Here is a 20,028-nt window from a genome sequence, read left to right as displayed (position 1 = left end):
TAATTATAAAATACTTGACGCAAATTAATCGTTCTTTCAGATATTAAATATTTTAAAGGGATGGAATATTTTGATACCCTTTAAACAAATTTAAATTTTAATTATCAGTTTGCAAAGTAACTTCAGATTTATGAGTGTGATTTTTTCTAACTATTGATAACCATACATATTCTAATAATTAAAATAGTTTTAAAAAAGCGAGATACTAAAATATTAAAAAAAGAATTTTTTTTTAAAGTATTGAAAGTAGCAATTAAATTGTATAAAAATTAATACAAAATGACACTTACATTGATAAACCCATAGCTTGGATGCTTTAAGAGCCGATGCCAGTTGCAATAGCGAACTGAGACACTTAGCAGATATGTCCTTTTGATATATTTCTTTTATCAGAAAAGGCAAAACTTTCTTCACAATTTTTCCGACAGCCGTTTTTAAATCTTTATCCATCTTTAACCAGAGTTGACGAGCATGAAGTTCTGGGATTGCTGTTGCAGGTTCTGTATCATCATCTGATTGACTATACGAAGAAGGAGCATTTTCTCGAAGTTTTTGACAATTCAGTACACAAAAGCAAGCCAAGACGACCAGCAAACTGAAGTGGTAACGAGTGTTTAAACAGGCCATAATGTTATAAAGCCAGGTTCGACAGTAAAAATATATTGCAGCAGAGTTAAATTAGAAAACAGCTTAGATCAGCTCAAGCCAGAGGAAACGTTAACCTGATATTATCCGCAAGGTTTCTTGCTGTTTGAACTCGCTTTGTCCCATGGAATCTCATAAGAAATGTTTTATGAGTGAAGAATTTATTTTATTCTTTTAAAATATTGGCAACGATAAAAATCCGCAGCTCCTTCTGGCCCCTGCTGTTTCTTCTAAATTTACCGAGGTGCTATAGTCCAGTAAGTTTTCTCAGCTATCACAAATACAGATTAAAAGGTAATGTTTTAAAAAGTTCAGTTTTCGAAAACCTCAAAGAACCATCTGGTTTTCTTGGAATGGAGAAAAATCCACTTTTGAGAACGCTAATTGAGAGGAGTTTTTCTTCGGGCAGATGATCTAGCGAATGTCAGGTCAATGGAGAACGAACTTGAAAAGTGAAACTGGGATCAAGTGCGAACAATGTTCCAGGCAAAGGGGTTAATACCTGTCCACAGCAGTGGAAGCTCGGACCAGTTAGAGCTGTCCCTCTTTCGCTTTGCTTATTTTCTTATCCCGCTGCTCTTATAGCTTCTGGCGATGCTCGCGCTCAAGGACGTTATACACACACAGTTACCGGCGAAAGAAGAAAGAAGGATAAATATTTTAACCTTGCGTCTGCCAGGATTAAGCATTTTTTCACCCTTTCCTTCTTTCATATATCTCACGAAGTTCTTGGCGATGAAGGTAAAAGTGAAAAGTGAAACTGATGTATCATACAAATCGAAAAGTGGGACAACATGAGACAATGAATGAATGCTTCGCACGAATGATGTCAAAGTAGTAGGAAAGCTAGTCGTAGGAAAGTGGACGATATGCGCTATTAATTGCAAAATATACATAAAGATTTTACTTTCAATGCCGGTCCATTTCGAATTTCTTCATTTTCAGTATTTTCAAGCAAAATGAAGCATTGTTAAAGGTATGAAAAAAAAAATTATTTTACCACATTTTTTTTCCATTTTCCTTTTTACATCCGTGCCCCCTTTTTACCACTATCGGGTTCCGTTTAACATTCTAATTTCTTCTCGTATATAAAACAGCACAATAATTATAAAATTCATTAAATTTCGAGTTTTTTAAAATAAAAACAATAATGTTTTGGTATCTTTTAATATTGCTTGTGTTTTTTACAATATGGCATATTTAGATGCCCATGCATTGATATTTTCATCTGCTATAAAGAACTTGAAGTAGACGATTGAAAGAAATTTCGACAATCTCAAATAAAAACACAGTTAAATCTCAAATTAACAGTTTGGAAAAAAAAAAAAAAAAAAAAGAGAAAAAAAAGCAATTTTTCAAACCTTCTTTTTATTAAATTAATTTAAATGTTGCTTTTAATTTGAAGTGCATAGTTTAGTTATACGTGTAATCTATTAAAAAATTACGTGCGTTTTTTAAACACCATTTTTTAAATTTTAAACACCATTTTAAAAACACCATTTTTTTTAAATCACATGATTTCATATTTAAAATTTTAACCCCAATTTTGATTAATTAAATAATTTATTTGTAAAGTTTAGATTTAAGATGGTTAAGGAAGACAATATTTTAAAAGCAATTTTTTCTCCTTCCCATGGAATGTAATAAAATAAGCTTTTTTTTTTTCAAGTAGTTATTTCTGATAAAGCACATTTTGTTCACATTGTACTTCTCACACCTTTTCAAGTATGACTATAATATGTTTTGTTTTAATTGTTAAAGGTACAAAATATAAAAAATGACTACTATCATTTTCATTTCATTTGTGTTAGTTAGTTTATGTTCTACTGTTACAGATTCCTATTAAAATACAAAAGGAATTCGATTATGCATTGCCATTAAATGAAATATTGAACTGTTATTTTAATTCATTTACTTAAATTGTTTTACCTCACATAAGCATTTCATAAGACCTTTCCGTGTTATGCTTTAATTCTAATTTTGTTCAACAAGTTATAATTCAGCAAAAAGTGAGGCATTTCTATACTTTAAAGTCTGAAATGAAAATTCCCAAATTCTCTGACAGTATTTTTACAGCATATTTAAATTTTAGTTCGATAATGTAAAGCAGCAAACTGTAAAAAAGGAAATTTATCCCTGTAACTTATTTGTCACTAAATATACTTTTTCTTTTTACAAATTAAGCCCTTTGAGTGTTTAAAATAAGATAGAATTTCAGCCTTATAGTTGGCTTTATACAGAAAATGTAAGCATTACGGAGTGTTTGTATCAATTTCCCTCAAATGCACAGGATTTTCTATAAAATTTTTATCAAGGTATAAGATATATTTAGATTTGCCTTAAATTAAATTTAAATTGGTATGCTTCTCTTCTACATATCTAAGACACTTATTGTAACTTGTACATTAAATAACATAACTAGGACTTAAATTAAGCAAGACAGGAATGCTGGAGACCGGTAATTCTTAGTTTTTGAACGTATTGCATACCATGCCTTATTATCATCGGTTTAATCATCTTCCGTTTTAGTTATTGCATTTCATTTTTAGAATGTATTAATTTAAATTTATTGTAACTTTAATTATTATTAGTTTTAATAATCTACAAATATTTTTATTCAAACTTTATTTAATTTTAATTATTTATTGCTTGATTTGATTATTTAAAATGATGACGTTAATTTTAAAGCTCTTTGCTCATTTCAATAAGTATCATATTTAGATTGGCATACAAATATAATCGCAGAATAGCATATTTTCTGGTCTATTGAAATATACATTGAATCTGGTAACGAAACTGAAACGGAGATAGTTATACTTTTTCAAAGTAAAATCTTCCGTATATTTATTCATTTATTCATTAGTCACTGAAAGTGCAATACGATCAGTAAGGCATTTTGATCTAGACAATGATTTTTCACTTTCAGTTATAGATCAGAATCTGAAATAAAAATATTAGCAGGTGTTAGAGATGAGGAACTGCTAGTAGGTAGAGAATAGTTCACAGAAACAAATATAAAATTTTCGGTCAACTTGTTCGATCAACAAAGCGCAGAAGTTAAAATAAGTGACCTTCAAACACTACTAGACTGACAAGCGAATTATCGCTCCGTATGAGTTAATATGACAAAATCCTGACAAGGTGAAAATAAACTTATAATTAAATTTTTAAATTAAAGAGAAAGCACCACTTCTGCAGGCAAATAACTTCCGCCGCTTGAGGGTATTTAAAATAACAGAAGCTGAAATTCCAACTCGAGGTAACGCAGTCGAAGACTATACAAAATGATTTGCATAATCTGTTTGAAATAAACTGAAGGGAAATAAAATTCCACAACCGAAAAGAAATCAGGTGAGAAGAATGAAATGTAAGCAAATAGTTTGTATAATTATCTTTGTATTTGATTAATATTTCAAGCTCATAGGTTTAAGTATGCTCTACAAGAGCTGTTTCAGATGAGAAATTGGTGGACATTAATTACCGCTGTAGTCACCATGGTGTTGAATGCAAGCATTTTAAGTGCATGCATTGTGTCGTGAAGATGCTGTATTCATTTTATGGGAAGAAGTTCCATGCCGTTTGCTCAGTTAATCAAATCAGCAACGGTCCGTGCTGGCTGAGAAGGTGCTGGATTTGTCGTCCTATCATGTCTCATACTTTCTCAAAAAGAGCGGTGTATCTCGCAGGCATGTCGACACTCTGTAGAGCACGTTGGATGATAGCAGAGGAATGGGGATGAGCGTTATCCCATTGGAAAATCCCCCCCTGGAATATTGCTCAAGGTAGACAGTGCTGATGCAAACAGCAGTCTGATGAACAAATTTGCATTCAAAATCTGTGGGAAAACAACGAGAGTGCTCCTGCTGTCCAAGGAAATTACTCCTCGGATCGTAGCTCTTAGTGTAGGTCCAATGTGTTCAACAAGCTTGGTTTCAAACGCTAAGCTGGCCTCCTTCTAACCAACATAAGCTCATCACTGTCCACTAAGAAAGAAACTGCCGTCATCTGAGGACACAATATATCTTCGTTCCGCTGTGTTAATGAGCTCTAACTTGATGCTAATGAAGTCGCAGTTGGGAGTGATTTGGAGTTAGTGATAATGGTCCCAGCAGGGCATCTGCGTTGGAGCTATTCTTTAAGTAATCGATTCGATACAGTTCGTTGTATAACTATGGTGTTAATAAGCTTTCTAATATGTGCTGCAAATACAGTAAAACGCACCACAGACATGTGTAGAATATGGTGGTCTCACTTTTGAATGATGTGTACCCGGATACCGGCTTTGAAACCAGTATCTTCCCGTGACTACTGCTGTCAACAAGCATGCGCAGTGGATACATCCCTGCCAAATCCCGCCTAAAGAAAATCCTCTTTCTTGTAGCCCTATTACATTGCCTCTTTCAAACTCTGTGAGCTACTGTTACCTCCTTCTTCATCTCCTTAAAGGCATTATTGGGTCAGATCTACACCACCCAGTCCACAACCGGACTGGGTGTTGGGTCTCACAACACCCAGTCCGGAAGATAAATAAAGTTTACATCATGTTTTAAAGCAAACATGATTTGAATATTCATTAGTGGCGATATTAATGTCACATTTATTCATCTAGCGTGAAATATGAATAGAAGTCATCTTTCAGATGTACAAACATGCCTTCCAAATTTCATATATCTACCACAACTCCTTGTTGGTGTTGAAAGTTTATTTTCCATTAGTGTATTTTAAAGGCGCGTTTTAGCGTGGGCTAGCAAATGGCAGAGCTGGGCATTCAAACGTAAAATTGAGATGACATTGCCAAAAGCTCTAACTTCAAAGTCCTCTACTTAAATACCCTATCATATAATTTGTATTCTAGTGAGGACTACGAAAATTAAAGGTTTTAAATCACAAATCATAATAATTGGTTAATTAACATAAAACATCTTATAAATTGCCTAGCTATTCAAATAAATTATCTCTAGAATATTTATCAATAGGGTCCGTATAATGTTTGATCAAAAACATATGTATTTTTGCGCATAGAGAATAATATAATATGTCACAGTCTTTGCAACAGATAGAGTACCAAGCTGTGTTCAACTATTAGTATTCAAGAATGTTCTACGTTCTGTCACAACAAAGCACACATAATTACTACTTTAACATTGGATCCATGCAAGCAAGCTAAAAACAGGTTTGATCAATTTTGTCAATATTGGGTATTTCTCTTTCTCTCTGATTCACCAGAGATGATATTAGTCTTGAAGCTTAGATTTTATACGTATCACTTTTGTGTCCAAAACACTTTTCAAATTCTTGCCATCAAATGTTGTCGCGATGTATTATTATTAAAAAAACGTTTTTTAGCATTCGTTTTTTAGAAAATATAAAATAGTTTCTAAAATATTTTATATTATCGTCATCAAATGTTGTCGCGATGTATTATAAAAAATTAAATAATGAGGAATCAATATGCATATATTTATATTTCTGCATTGTAGAAAAACAATGGCATCTAAACCACCGAATTCTTAATACACCTACTCATTCATTCGAACATCAGCACCTTGAAGCCCAAATTTTAAATTTCGAACTTGTTTTTGATTTATTTTATACTTTGTATAACGAAATTCTGTTTATCACATTCAGCAATTTGAAAGCGATATGTGGCTACGCTGTTCGGAATGAAACATTTTTACCTCCAGCGTGCTAGAGTGTTGCCATTCGGAAACATTTAAGATGTTTATCTTTCAGTTTTAATCTATATATTCGTCTGTTTGAAAACAATGTGTTGCCACTGTCTCAGACAGAATATTTAATATCTTCACGCACCAGCATGTTGCCATTCAGTAAAGCGTAATATATTTAAATTTTAAATTTAATCTTTCTGCTACTGAATAGCAAACCGTATGACTGCAAAGCAATAAAGGAAGCTATTAAAAATAATTTTTAATCTGACTAAAACAAAATAAATAACAAAACGTCTAAATAACAAAACGTTTAAGTAACAAAATGTCTAATCAGAAATATTAAATATTTCTGTGAAATGACACTAGCTGGACTCGGACTAGTAAGTCGGTATATACGTTTTTACTTTTTATGATAACTCTTTTAGGTTGCTTGCTCTAGCGGCTAATATTCAAAGACTGTAGCAAAAAATTAACAATTTAAAATTTAATCATTCTGCTACTGAATAGCAAACTAAATGAGTGAAAATCAATAAAAACAGTTATTAAAATTACTTTTTAATCTGACTGATATAAATAAAAATGCGTTTAAATCACAAAATGTCTAATTATAAATATTAAATATTTCTTTGAAATGTCACTAACTGGATTCATTTAAGCCGTTATATACGTTTTTAGTTTTTATGATAACTCTTTTTGGTTGCCCGCTCTAGCGGCTAATTTTCAAAGCCTGTGGCAAAAATTAAAAAAATGTGTATGGCAACATCTAATACTATTGGAAATTTTAAAGATATGCTGTTTTTAAATATTTTATGATTATGTTCTTGTATTTTATGTTGTGTAAGTGCAAAGAAAACGATAACAAATTCTCTGGTGCGCTGCTAAAATCTGAATCTTTTCAGACTTTCTTCCTTTCTTCTTCCTCTTTTCCTTTTAATTTCTCTCTCTTTTTTAATTTTTATTTTTTACTTAGTTACTTCAAAAGTTTTTGAAACACCATTTATCACAATATCTAGGAATGTCATCAAAGCAATGAAAATAATATTATCTCGCCGTGCAGGATTCATGCCACTTAATTTCATGAAAATAGAGTGTTTTAGGGGTAACTATGTTTGTATATAATTAGCACAATTTTCAGAGTATTTTTAAACTCCCTTCGTAAAGAATTTCTGCACCTATGAATTTAAATTAAAGAGAAAAAAAAAAAAATGATCAGTCAAAAATTTTGCACAGTCACGTGAGCTTCTCACACGTGAGTCGAGGAATGAGAGAAAAGCCTGTTTATGGGCCCGTTTGTAAACATCTTTGTGCTAAAGGATCCTTCTCGAAAACAACTTTTCATTACGTGTCAAACTCGTGCACTTCCTAACAAGAAGAAATAAGTTCGGTGACCTAGCGAATTTCTGTGTGTCAAAGTTCATTGGCTTGTGACTGTAAAAATTTACCTCCAGTTCAATCGTAACTTTTAGGTAAGACGGATATATTTAATTTAGCAGGGTAACTAAGCTAGTATTTAAAAATATTGAGAGATAATTTGCCTCACTCGATGATGTATATAGATCACCAAATCATATGAATATATATGATTTGACTACATTAACTAAATTTTTCAACAAATTATGGAAGACCTCTGAGTAACGCGTTTTCGATTAATCGTGCACATTGATAATGAGATGTATTGGAAATGTTTTGTAGGATAACTATTTAATTTTAAGAGCTAAAAGATATATCTCCGTCATAATACCATAAAATATAAACTATGAATGTCATCAATTACTGAAATACAATACGTTCATGTACTGATTGATCAATTATTATATTAAAATATGTGGCATAATCCACGTTTTCATGTGCAGTATTAGTAACACGCTTGGCCCAGAGAATGCCATGTATCATGTGAGACAGTTATGGCAAACAGATGATTAATTTTGCAACTTAAATAACAATAAATACAGCACAATATTATGAACCTCTTTTCTTATCCTTGGATACCCTTAATATTTTTACTCCCTTTTATGAAGTAAAGGAAGTACTTGTACAAAGTAAAGTAAAATATCTATTTTGACTGCTCTCGAAACCATTTGAAATTTTTTTTTGCGTGACATGTGTACGTAAGGACAGAATAAAGCACTATTTTCTCCAAAATGGAATTTAAAATAGATTCAAATGGATTCAGAAGGGAGTGAGCCTACCAGCGGCCGAGCAGTAAAGTCGCTGAGCACTGGTAGTTCGGTCCGAGGTTCGAATCCCGCGAACGGGCTGGCTGCATGGGCGTTTTCGTGGTTTTTCCCATATGTAACGTGTATACGAACCAGTTTCCCTTAGAAAGTCCTCCCCGAAGGCATCCCTCCCCTTAGGCAGATAGCTCTCGATGCTTTACCATAATCACAGATACACACACTCAGAAGGGACTTTTCGTGACCTTCTGTACATAAGTAGGTATGTGTGTATCTCGCATAATTCAAAAACGTTTAGCCGTAGAACGTTAGCGTTTAAATTTTGTGTATGGGATTGCTATAATATATAGTTGTGCGCCTCAATAGTTTGTTGCAATCGGCAACACCAAATGTGTAAACATATAAAAAGCAGAATATATATGAAAACAAAATTTGCAAGCACCGACGTAGGAACATTGAGAAGTAGAAGTGTAAAAATATGGTTTGTTCATAGATAGTTCATGCTTAGAGTGTCAACCCATACTGAAGAGAAGTCCAGCTGTATTAAACTCCTTTTTTACTTCAATTCACATTTGTCGCCACAATTCACTTGACACTCCCGTCGTACTTTTTTCCAGAATATTACTATGGAGATAGGAAGCAAGCATATCGAAGCTTTCACGCAGCACAGAATTTGAAGATAAAAATATGCAGTTATCCAACATGAAAGCTCACCAAGGGGAAAGTTTTTGTTTAGGTTAGAAAAGTTTCAGTTCTCAAGGGTTGAGGCTTCAAATAAATACGCCATGAGCGTTAGGCCAGCTCTGTGGTACAGATTAATCTAGAAATGGCGCAGTCCAGAAAAGTTGTTATTATTTTTAGAATAGAGAAACGAAATACCCAAATTAAGAAGCTATTAATAAATTAAATTTTAAAGCTGATTTATATATTTTTTATCTCACACATTCACCTCTCTTCAAAGAGAAAAAGGGTTAGCGACAGAAAAGCCTTTTTAGAAGAAAGCATTAAATCAATAGCGAAACAAAAAAAAAAAAAAAAAGATTTTGTAAACGAAATAATCATAAAATTTTGATATAACTGTTTTAAAATAACAAAATCTTATAGACATAATTTTTTAACAATAAATGCAAACCCAAAATGCTATTGAAATTTTGAAAGTCTGCAAGTTCATTATTCTGTAAATGTACTGTAAAATGTGTTCTAAATGTCCTAATTTTTCCAAGAAATTGCGGTAAAAGTTCACAGTTCTTTAAATATTTGCTTGAATAGCGTAATATTTTGCAGTCCTTGGCTTGAAAACTCTTCCGTAAAATTTGTTGGCATCAGTACAAAATCAAAATTTTTTTTTTTTTTTTTTTTTTTTTTTAATATTCACGAATTTAAAATTAAAACCCATTATTTAACATTTATAAATTAATCCACATTTTCTTAGTTGTTAAGCAATGTACAATGGAATTTAGAACTTAATAAACATAGAAAAGTATTCAAATTCAGTTCAGTAACAAAATAAACTTTGATAAAAATGGGCAAATCTTCTATAGCGCAAATCAGCGTGACAACTTGTTGATGGCTGTGGGTTGCTTAAATACAACAGAACCCCAAATCCTCCGTTCTTTAGAAAAAGTAACTGGCTTTTAGTATTGTATACTTATCAAAGTTTACATTTATAACTTACAATCCTAAAAATCTTCAATTAGTTAACTGAAATAAAATTATTCAAAAATTAAAATTTTAGCCGAATAACGTAAAGTTCTACATTGCCTTACTGAAATAATATGAACCATACAATTTTGTGAATATAAAATAAAAAAAAAATAAACTTCATAATTATACTGTTTAAGGAAGGCTTTTAAAACTTTTCAAATATAAAAATTTTAAAGCCGTTTTTACTAATTACGTCACAAAATCACAAGAAATTTCACATACATTTTATAGCAAAGCGTCTACGCAGCACAGAAGTTGAAGCTAAAAGTACGCAGTTATTCAATACGGAAACTCACCAAGAGGAAGGTTATGGTTTAGGTTAGAAAAATTTCAGCTCTCAAGAGTTCAGTTTCCGAAATAAGCCTTACGCAAGCTTGGTGGGATAGATTAATCTAGAAATGGCGCAGTCCAGAAATGTTATAATTATTTTTATAATAGAGAAATGAAATACCCAAATTAAAAATGAGGAATTAAGAAGCTATTAAATTAAATTTTAAAGCTGATTCACATATTTTTTATCTTAGATATAACATTGTAATAGAAACAAAATTAGAAATAATGAATAACAGGAATTTTAATGGCATAGAAATGTTGATCCATAATGAATAGGAGACTGTCAGGCGAAAGGCATTAAATCTTCATTTAACTTCAATAAAAATTTTGCGCTACAAACCACTTGGCCCATTATTTGTGCCTATTTCAAGAGGTTTACATTTTTGATAACTTTGCAGCAACAACGAAGCAGGAGACAACAACCCAGGAAGGCCGAATTAGCTAGCAAGTGCTTTGATCAGAGTGAAATCTTAATTCAGATTGAGTTAGTTTTGATTCTCAATGCATTTTGATTGGATAATTAATACTGCTGTAAAATTATTGGCTGCTTGATTTCTAGTTCCATTTGCATCATCATAATTACGTAAGAGTCATATGACATGGATTGGTCTAAAAATGACGCAGTGCAAAAAGAGATTACCATTTTTAGAATACAGAAGGGAAATTAATATCCGCTGTTAATTTAAACTATAACTTATTTTTAATATATCTTTTTATAATTTTGAAGTGTCAATTTTTAAAAATAAATTTAATTTTTACAGTCCTATTAAATTTTCAGCAATTCAGTCCAAACGTCCTTTTGTTTTAGAGTTCGCATAATCATAATTCTCCAGGGAAAAATTTTTGTCATCATCACAAAAATTCAGAGCATCACAAAAATTCAGAGCATCACAAAAATTTCTACATAGTCATTACTTATTTTAATTAAGTGAGTGAAACATATACAAATATGTGATACTGATTTCCATATTGGTCAATTATATTTTAACGTCAGAAACATATTTGCAGTTACTTATTTTACTGAACTAGAAGACCCCGCAGTAGTTCTAAACAAACATTTCCATCAGTAGGGCTATCCACTTGAGATAACCAGTGTGCCTGTTCTGCACCAGTGGCTCAGGAGTGCTAAGGCAGTTACTTAAAAATCCCTCTGTTCCTTCCATAATATAACTGGTCTTTGTGAACTGCACCTTGGCATTCCGCAATAAAAATATCATAATAATAATAATGAATATGAAATAATAATAATAATAATGAATATGAAATAATAATAATAATAATATATAAAAAAATTACACTCAATCATAAAACGATAGCCTTCAATATTATCTTATATGAGGAGGGTAAAAGGAGCTACTGCACAGAGGTAATAAGAGGCCTCTGTTTCGAAACCAGTAATCCCTCAACATACTCTAAACTTAACACACAATCACCCGTAAAGTTCAGCATGCATTTACCATAACTTCATATTACTTATCCGTGTTCACTTATATTTTATAGTCACTTCATTCTCAGGATAAATATGAAAGTCTTAAAATTAATGCAAAAATTTAAAAAAATAACTAATAAATATGTTTAATGGCATTACAATATAATAATATTTTCTGGGAAAAAAATTAAATTCTTTGCTTACAAGTTCAAAAGGTAATTTAAACTTGACCATAAAATTCTTAATTTTTTATTATCATAAAACACAGAAGAAATATTATAACGTGTTAACTTTCAAAATAATATTTAATTAAGAATTAATTAAATTAATTAATTATTTCATAGTAATGAAAAATTTGAACATACACTGTTAGCAGAAAATATTAAATAAAATGCGCCAACAAAATTAATAAATGAAAACCCATTAAATGAAAATATCAGAATACGGCGTTTTCATTCTTTGAACACCATGTACTACGTTTTTATCTTAAAACAATAAAATTAAATTTAAGAATTTTAACTAAAACTTTTCATATAAAACTTAAAATCCGCTCAACCAGCATCAGTTTTGTGTTCCTGAAAAAAAACAGTAATATAATACACTTTGAACGAAGGAAAGTCATTCGGATAAACATAAGGCCGTATATTAAAAAGCAGGAACTAGTAATGTATTAAAAGGCTTTCCCTCAGTTCAGCATTGCGAGAAGTAACTGACACTTGATGACCTGTGTTAATTTTCAATACAGAAAGGAAGTATCTCGTATAAAGATAAAAAACACTTTTCATAAACACAGACTGATGAATGGAATAGTGAATCATTTTGTAGTTGATTGAAATATACCGTATCTTTCGGACTATAAGACACACTATTTTCTTCAAAAAATTGCCTCCAAAATTCAGGTGCGTCTTATACTCGAAATTAATATAAAAATATCCAGCGTTTGATTTAAAATTCACGCCAGTGTTAAAAATGACCATATATTCAATGCTGCTGGATCTATCTGTATCTGAATAGGCATTATATTGAAGCGTTTAATGCTATATGTATAATTTCAAGAATTATTGGATGAGGGTAGCTCTTCCATACCTTCGCATTATTCAAGGATGAAATTTATTTAACAGTCGCCCTGGACCGCATAGCGCTAACTACTGGTCTGAACTCTAGGATTTCAATCCTTCAAAAGGCTTGGACGTTTGTGTATGTGTTCCTTCTCTTCTTGCAGAAGAAATATGAGTCTACTCGCTATGGTGCGTTCCAGACAATGTACTTGGTGATTAGATGGTTATGGGTTAGATTATTCCAGGTAAATATTTTCAAAGCCAGGTCACTGAGAAGAAAAATCCTTTTTAAAAAATGCGTTTCATGTCTGATTGTATTATTTTAAAATTGCTTAATTAGTATATAGTAAGCTTATTATAGTACATATTATATAGTACTCATAGATTTGCAATTGGTAGGACATATATGTCAGCTACTGAAGAAAAACTATGTTCTAGTTTCAATTTCCCAGTTACTAGGTCTGCTGATTTAATTTATTTAAATGAAATGAACAGTAAATACCTAAAATGATACCCACAGCTTTTAACCCTTTCCGGCACGCTACCTTTTAAAGTTGGAGTTTTGATTAAAAAAAAAAAAAAAGAAAAGAAAAAAAAAAGGTAGGCAGTATAATTAGGCCTAGAGGAGTACACAAGTAAAATTTTGTGAAGATACACTTACCATTTTAATTCTGTGGGTGTTCCCAAAGAGGGCCCACTGATTGAATAGAGCTTCGAAAAGAGTGCTGAAACAAGCATTGTTGTCAATGACCTGACTGATGAGATGCGGAGAAACAAAGAATACAGAATCTCAGTTGTCCTAGATTATCGGTGAGCCTGGTCTGGGCACACCTAGGGTTCGCCGTTTGATTTTAGGCAAGATTTCAAGGTAAAAATTTAAAACTAATATAGAATAAAGAGATTAGCAGCAAAAAAAATAACACAGAAATTTTTTTTCAAACAATTTCGTTTATACCCTAAAAAAATCTGGAAGATTTCTTTGAAAAATGAGGGTCTTAAAAAACTAAATATGGATAAAATATATGGACTGGTTTGTGTTGAGCTGCCATCTACTATAAATAAAGAAGGTTCAGAGTAACCTATAGTAACCTATAAATCCTTTTTCATTAAATCCTTTTTTCTGTGCGTACAAAAGGAAATTTTTAGGTGTATGTGTGTCCAAACAGGACTCACTGTGCCGCAAAGGGTTAAAGGAATTATGCATCAAATGAGGATGACAAGAACAATGTTTACTGTTCTGCTGTTCCCACCAATCAAATTTATTTTTCAATCAAAATTAACTGGTCCTAACAATGAAAGCATCCAACAACTCACAGTGGACATTCAACTAAGTAAATAAGTATAAAACCATTAGGGAAAAAAAAAACAATATTGTTAGTCCAAAGGGGCTTTGTCCCTGAAGGACTGTTGTTTTCGTTTTGTGACTTTGCGTTGAATCACTATGAATGTCGTTTCACTTTTTAAACTGTTGCCACCCAATGTTAGAGTCCTGCATTATATTTGAAAAAATTAAATAATGAAAAATCTGCTTAAATGTATGTATATTTCTCGCATTGTGATTAAAACAATGTACCTAGAGCCATCGAATTTTGAATGACGTGATCGTCCTACGAATATGGGCATCTGGAAGACCAAATTTGAAATTTGTGTTATTATTGATTTCATATTATGTAAAACTTTAACGAATTTTTGATCAATAAACTCAAGGATTAATTTAAAAGTCAAACAACAAAAATCATCATTATATTTTCAAATTTGAAAATTTGAAAATTAGGCCTAGAGGCTATTTTCAAAATTAGGCTATTTTCAAATTTGAAAATTTGAAAATATAACGCTGATTTTTGTTGTTTGACTTCTAAATTAATATCTGTTCGGCGTGTTATTGTATCTTAAACTCAAAGATTTCAAAGCGAGCTAAGGCAACACTCTATGGTGAAAAAAAAATCTTTTTTATCTCCAGCGCGTGGAACTGTGTATCGGAAATTCTAAAGATAGGCTCATTTTAAATTTATTTTGCGACATTGCTATTGAACTGAATTTTATGGTTTAAGTGCAAAGAACATAATATTTAATAAATAAAGATAACACACAAAAACGCCCCTTTGGACGTAATTTTGGAAATGATGCCAAACTTAATTAAACTTGCAACAGTGCTGGAAAACGAGCCTGGTATGAATATCCTAGCGTCTGATTGGTAGAGGGTTAGGGCTCTGGTCGTCTTTGAGATTTGGAATGGTGACCAGCTACCAGTAGTTTAACCAAATTTACTAAATAATTATTTTTATTAATAGCGTATAAAAATAAACATTATAAAACAAATTTTAAATTGACATTATTATTTCGCAAATAACGAAGGTAAAGCACTGACCAAGCATTGATCGAAAATTTAGGAAAAAAGGGCAGACCAGCAGTGACCAAGCAGACTAGTAAGTTTAAAAAGTGTTAAGGGCTGGTACATTTGAAAGTACAAGAAATCTTAGTAATTTAATACGCGTTACCATTAGTGATGGGAAATATTTATGATGTATACTAGTATTTGAAAAACTAATGCTGTATTCTATCTCAAAATATAACCTTGAGTTAGTTTTCGATGGAGGTTTCACATTATCAGACTGGGCGTATTTTATTCAACAACTTCCTTTTGTTAGTTTCCCTTATATGGGGTCTAATCACCTGGTAATTATGCAGTTTGCGTACAAGTTTATATGACAATTAGATATACTCAATTCTTAACCGTTTACTGAAATTTTGAAGACTCAGAAAAGAGACACAGCAGAGACGGTCATCGAAGAGAAGTTGAATATGTTGTTGCAGATGAGAATTTGTCTGTGATACATTAGCTTAGAAGTTTTTTTTCTCAAATGTACCAGAGTTTTTTTATGAAATATACATGTCCACATGTTTAGCGTTGAAAATAGTTTGTCTTTTGTTACCTAAAAGACATAAAGGAGTCAGCAGTTGTTATGTTGCATAAGATTCACGTTAGAAGAGTTACGTAAGGGAGTCAACTAAGCATACCCAATGATAATGACATAATAAAAACCCAAGAGTCGTTAAAAGTATATGCCATACTGTGGGTAAGAAACACGTAGTAATTTCACCAGATAATAGAGAAATCGCGATTCCACTGCAATCTAGGATTTGTTTTGTTCTGTTGTCCAATTCATTTTTAATTACAATTAGAATACACTTTCCAAAATGTCTAGATTTTGATAATAATCTGAGTAACTATTTAGGAAAGAAATGGCCGATTTTTAAGAGAATCAGTCTGAAAATTAGCTGACAGACAGCATTTTTTAAAACACATGTGCTTAGATTATAACACATTGAGGCTATCAAGGTCTGATTAAATTTCCATAAGATGCTTTCAGTATTCCATTAAGATATGATTCCATAACAGTACAATATACAGAAGAAAAAAACATATGCTTCAGAAATACAATGTAGAATACATTTCCATTATAAGATTGAAAGGTCATTCACACTTTATAAAAATGACTTTCTATTTAAATTTCTTCCTTAGCGTTTTTAGATAAAGCCCTGTCATTTTCAGCATTATCGTCTGCTACTCTTTCATTTTGACTGAAATGTAGAATAGGAGATTTATTTTCGAAATGAATTCTAAAATTAATAGATTGCTCGAAGTTCAGTTAAGTGAACTTTCCGAGAAAAAATATTTATGTCAACAAATTTTAAAATGGTGTAAAAAATTGAGGTTATTCCATTTATAGAATAACCGCTATTCCATAAAAGGAATTTTCGTTATTTGAAATTGAATAATTATTATATCAAACTGTTATTCCATTCAAAGGAAGACATTTTAATGTATTAAATTAAAAAGAAGTCTAGCTTAAATTGAAAAGGGCGAAAAAAAATGTATCCTAAGACTGTTCGTAGGAAAATAAGAAGAAAGTGAAGTCTTTGATCCTGAAAGAAAATATACCAACTCTAAAATCCATCGCATCCGAACAGCAAATGTCTTTTAACATTGTAAGTAAAATTATTCATAGCAATTTGAAGCATAAAAGTAAATAAATAAAAATAATAATAAAAATCTGTAAGCCTTCTGAAAGAGGAACTAATTAAGACCACAGCTCATATGGATGCTAAAAAAAAGGGATAAATGTGTTGTCCTTTTACATTAGACTAAGCACTTTGTTAATGTAACTGAAATGAAGAAATAATATTTGTTCATTTATCGCATTTTATGTCAGGGAAGATAGCATAGACAAAATTTTAAAAATGTCGCTATTTCTGTAAAAGAAAACAAAACACATTTCTTTCGATAAAATTAAAAAACAAAAAACAAAAACAAAAAAAAAAAAAAAAAAAAACGAAAGCTTTCATATTTTATATTACTCCTAAAAGGTTCCTTTTAACGTTTTGTGAGACACTTTTATTTATTAAATATCATGTTCTTCGCACTTAAACCATAAAATTTAATTCAACAGCAAGATAACAAAATATTTAAAAGTAAAAAGCTAGGTAGTAAGTACTATATAAAAAGACCTATTTGGTAAAGAGTATATCTTTAGAATTTTCGATACACAATAACGCGCGCTGGCAATAGAAGTTTTTTTTTTTTTTTTTTTTTTTTTTTTTTGTACAGTGTTGCCATTGCTCGCTTTGAAATCGATGAGTTTCTTAATCAAAAACTCATAAACGCTTTACAAAATATGAAACAGATAATAAAATAAATTCCAAATTTCGGCTTCCAGATGCCACATTCGCAGCAGGATTACGTCATTCAAAATTGGATGGCTCTAGGTACCGTTGTTTTATCACAATGCGAGAAATATACATACATTTATGTTATTTTAAAGTTTAAATAAGAGTTATTTTAAAGTTTAAATAAGAGTTATTTTAAAGCAAAGTATAAAAACATTATTTTAAAAGAATAAGACTAATTTTCTTTTACGTAGCTAATTAAACTGATGCATGCTAAAAATGCGGTATTACACTGGTGCACTAAAATTAATAAAAAGAACCTTTGTTGCGCTAAAAATAAATAAAAAATTACTGTTTATGTTGAAGAAACAAAACACGTAACTATTCCTGATCAATTACATTTATAATAAAGTATTATTTTATTAAACGTCAAATAAAAACTTTAAAAAGAAATACTATTTTTTGCTAGAAAGTTTTTTTTAAAAGCCTACATTTTCTAACTTACCTTTTATATAGTTTAAGGGCCCACCAGCGGCCGAGCGGTAAAGACGCTGAATACTGGTAGTTCGGTCCGAGGTTCGAATCCCGCGAACGGGCTGGCTGCATGGGCGTTTTCGTGGTTTTCCCCATGTGTAACGTGTATACGAGCCAGTTTCCCTTAGAAAGTCCTCCACGAAAGGCATCCCTCCCCTTAGGCAGATAGCCCTAGTGTGCTTTGCCATAATTAAATACACCACACCACACCATGTAGTTTAAAGGGAAAAAAAAATTTAATGAGTTAACGAAACTCATAATTTTACTTGATCTGGCAAAAAAAGAAAAGTCTGGATAGCTGGAATTCCTCATACTGAAAGACAGAATAACCTGTACACTACCCTTAAAATAACAATTTAATCTTTTATTTCGCTATAGGAGCTTAAAGTCTCATCACTACAATCGCTCAGTTACATCACAGCGAGATTTTTATATTTTAATTTTAAACTTTAAAAAAAAAAATCTGAAAGGTCTCAGATTCTAAATTATGTCCAAAGGGGCGCCTTTTTAACGTTTTGTGTGTTACTTTTATTTATTGAATATCACGCTCTTTGCACTTAAATCATAAAATTCAGTTCAACAGCAATGTCAAATTCTGAATAACGTAATCCTCCCCGTCATCTGGAAGTTCAAATTTGGAAACTGCAACTCGTTTTACTATCTTTTTCATATTTTGTAAAACTTTAAAGAATTTTTCATTAACAAACTCAACGATTCCAAAGCGAATGAGTGAAAAAAGTTATCTTCAGGGCGTCAGACTATGTATGGAAAATTCTGAAGATATGCTCTTTATATATTACCAGCAGCTTCTCTGGCAACCTTCATCTGGCTTTTAAATGTACCGGAAAAATGGCTGAAGGGAACACCAAACGTTAAATTTAAAAACTACGTAGAATTTTACTCTGAAGAACAACTTCATAAAAAAAGTTATTACGTATAACAAAATTACAATGAAATAAGCAATATTCCTTAATACAAATATTAATTATCCTAATAAATAAATAAATCGACTTCCCTTTGCAAAATCTTAAATTGTATGAAGGAGGCTAAGAACTTTGTTTCCTAAAAAAATCACTCAAAACTTTTCAATATCTTAAAGACAGTGATATGAGCAATAAATAATATAAAAGAATACAAAAAACAAAAAATTCTGAAAAGCAAAGTATAATTAATGATATTTTATCTTATATTTTCCAGAGAAAAAATTACAATGAAATAAGCTACATCCTTAGTACAAATATTAATTATCCTAATAAAAAAATTAACCAACTTTCCGTTGAAGGAAAAAAATCATGCAAAACTTTTCAATATCTTGCAAAAAGGGAAATAAGCAAAAAATAACATGAAAGAAACTCAAAAAAAACAAAAAATTCCGCGCAGAATTTTACTCTGCAGAACAACTTTATCAAAAAAAAATCAATAAAAATGTATTATACATATAAAAAAATGACAATGAAATGTGCCAATCTCTTAAAAACAGTGACATAAGAAATACGATGAAAAATTGTTGCCAAACCCATATTTCCAAAAGAATGAAAATATTCAAAATGATGCGATTTCATCAAAAATCTATCAACAACACTAAGAAAGTAAAATTGTTGCCAAAATCACATGTTTAAAGATGTGAGATGTGAGACGTGTACTCGGAAGCTTCATTAAAAAAAAGTTTTTTAAAAATACAAAATATTATCATTTTTCCAGAATTTGTTTTGTAAAAGCAGTCGCAAGGATGAAAGTTTAACGTGTCCGAAAATCAAAGAAAAATAAACTGTACATTTTTAAAAATAAACGTTTTTAGAAAAAACCCCGTTGAA

General features: G+C 31.1%; 1 protein-coding gene across 1 annotated transcript in view; it reads left to right on the top strand.

The window, feature by feature from the left end:
• The first annotated feature begins 1,431 nt into the window (after window positions 1-1,431).
• Window positions 1,432-20,028, top strand: part of LOC118189056 (uncharacterized) — a 293,031-nt gene continuing 274,434 nt past the window's right edge. Inside the window, exon 1 of the mRNA XM_085825859.1 lies at window positions 1,432-1,621. The gene's annotated coding sequence lies outside the window, so the exon portion shown is untranslated. The remainder of the gene's footprint in view (window positions 1,622-20,028) is intronic.

This window comes from Stegodyphus dumicola, chromosome 10, assembly GCF_044657685.1.
Source record: "Stegodyphus dumicola isolate Sdum_Otavi_A_Nest chromosome 10, ASM4465768v1".
NCBI classification, from domain to species: domain Eukaryota; kingdom Metazoa; phylum Arthropoda; class Arachnida; order Araneae; family Eresidae; genus Stegodyphus; species Stegodyphus dumicola.
Note: the sequence above shows the minus strand (reverse complement) of the source record. Positions and strands in the feature narration are given on the sequence as shown.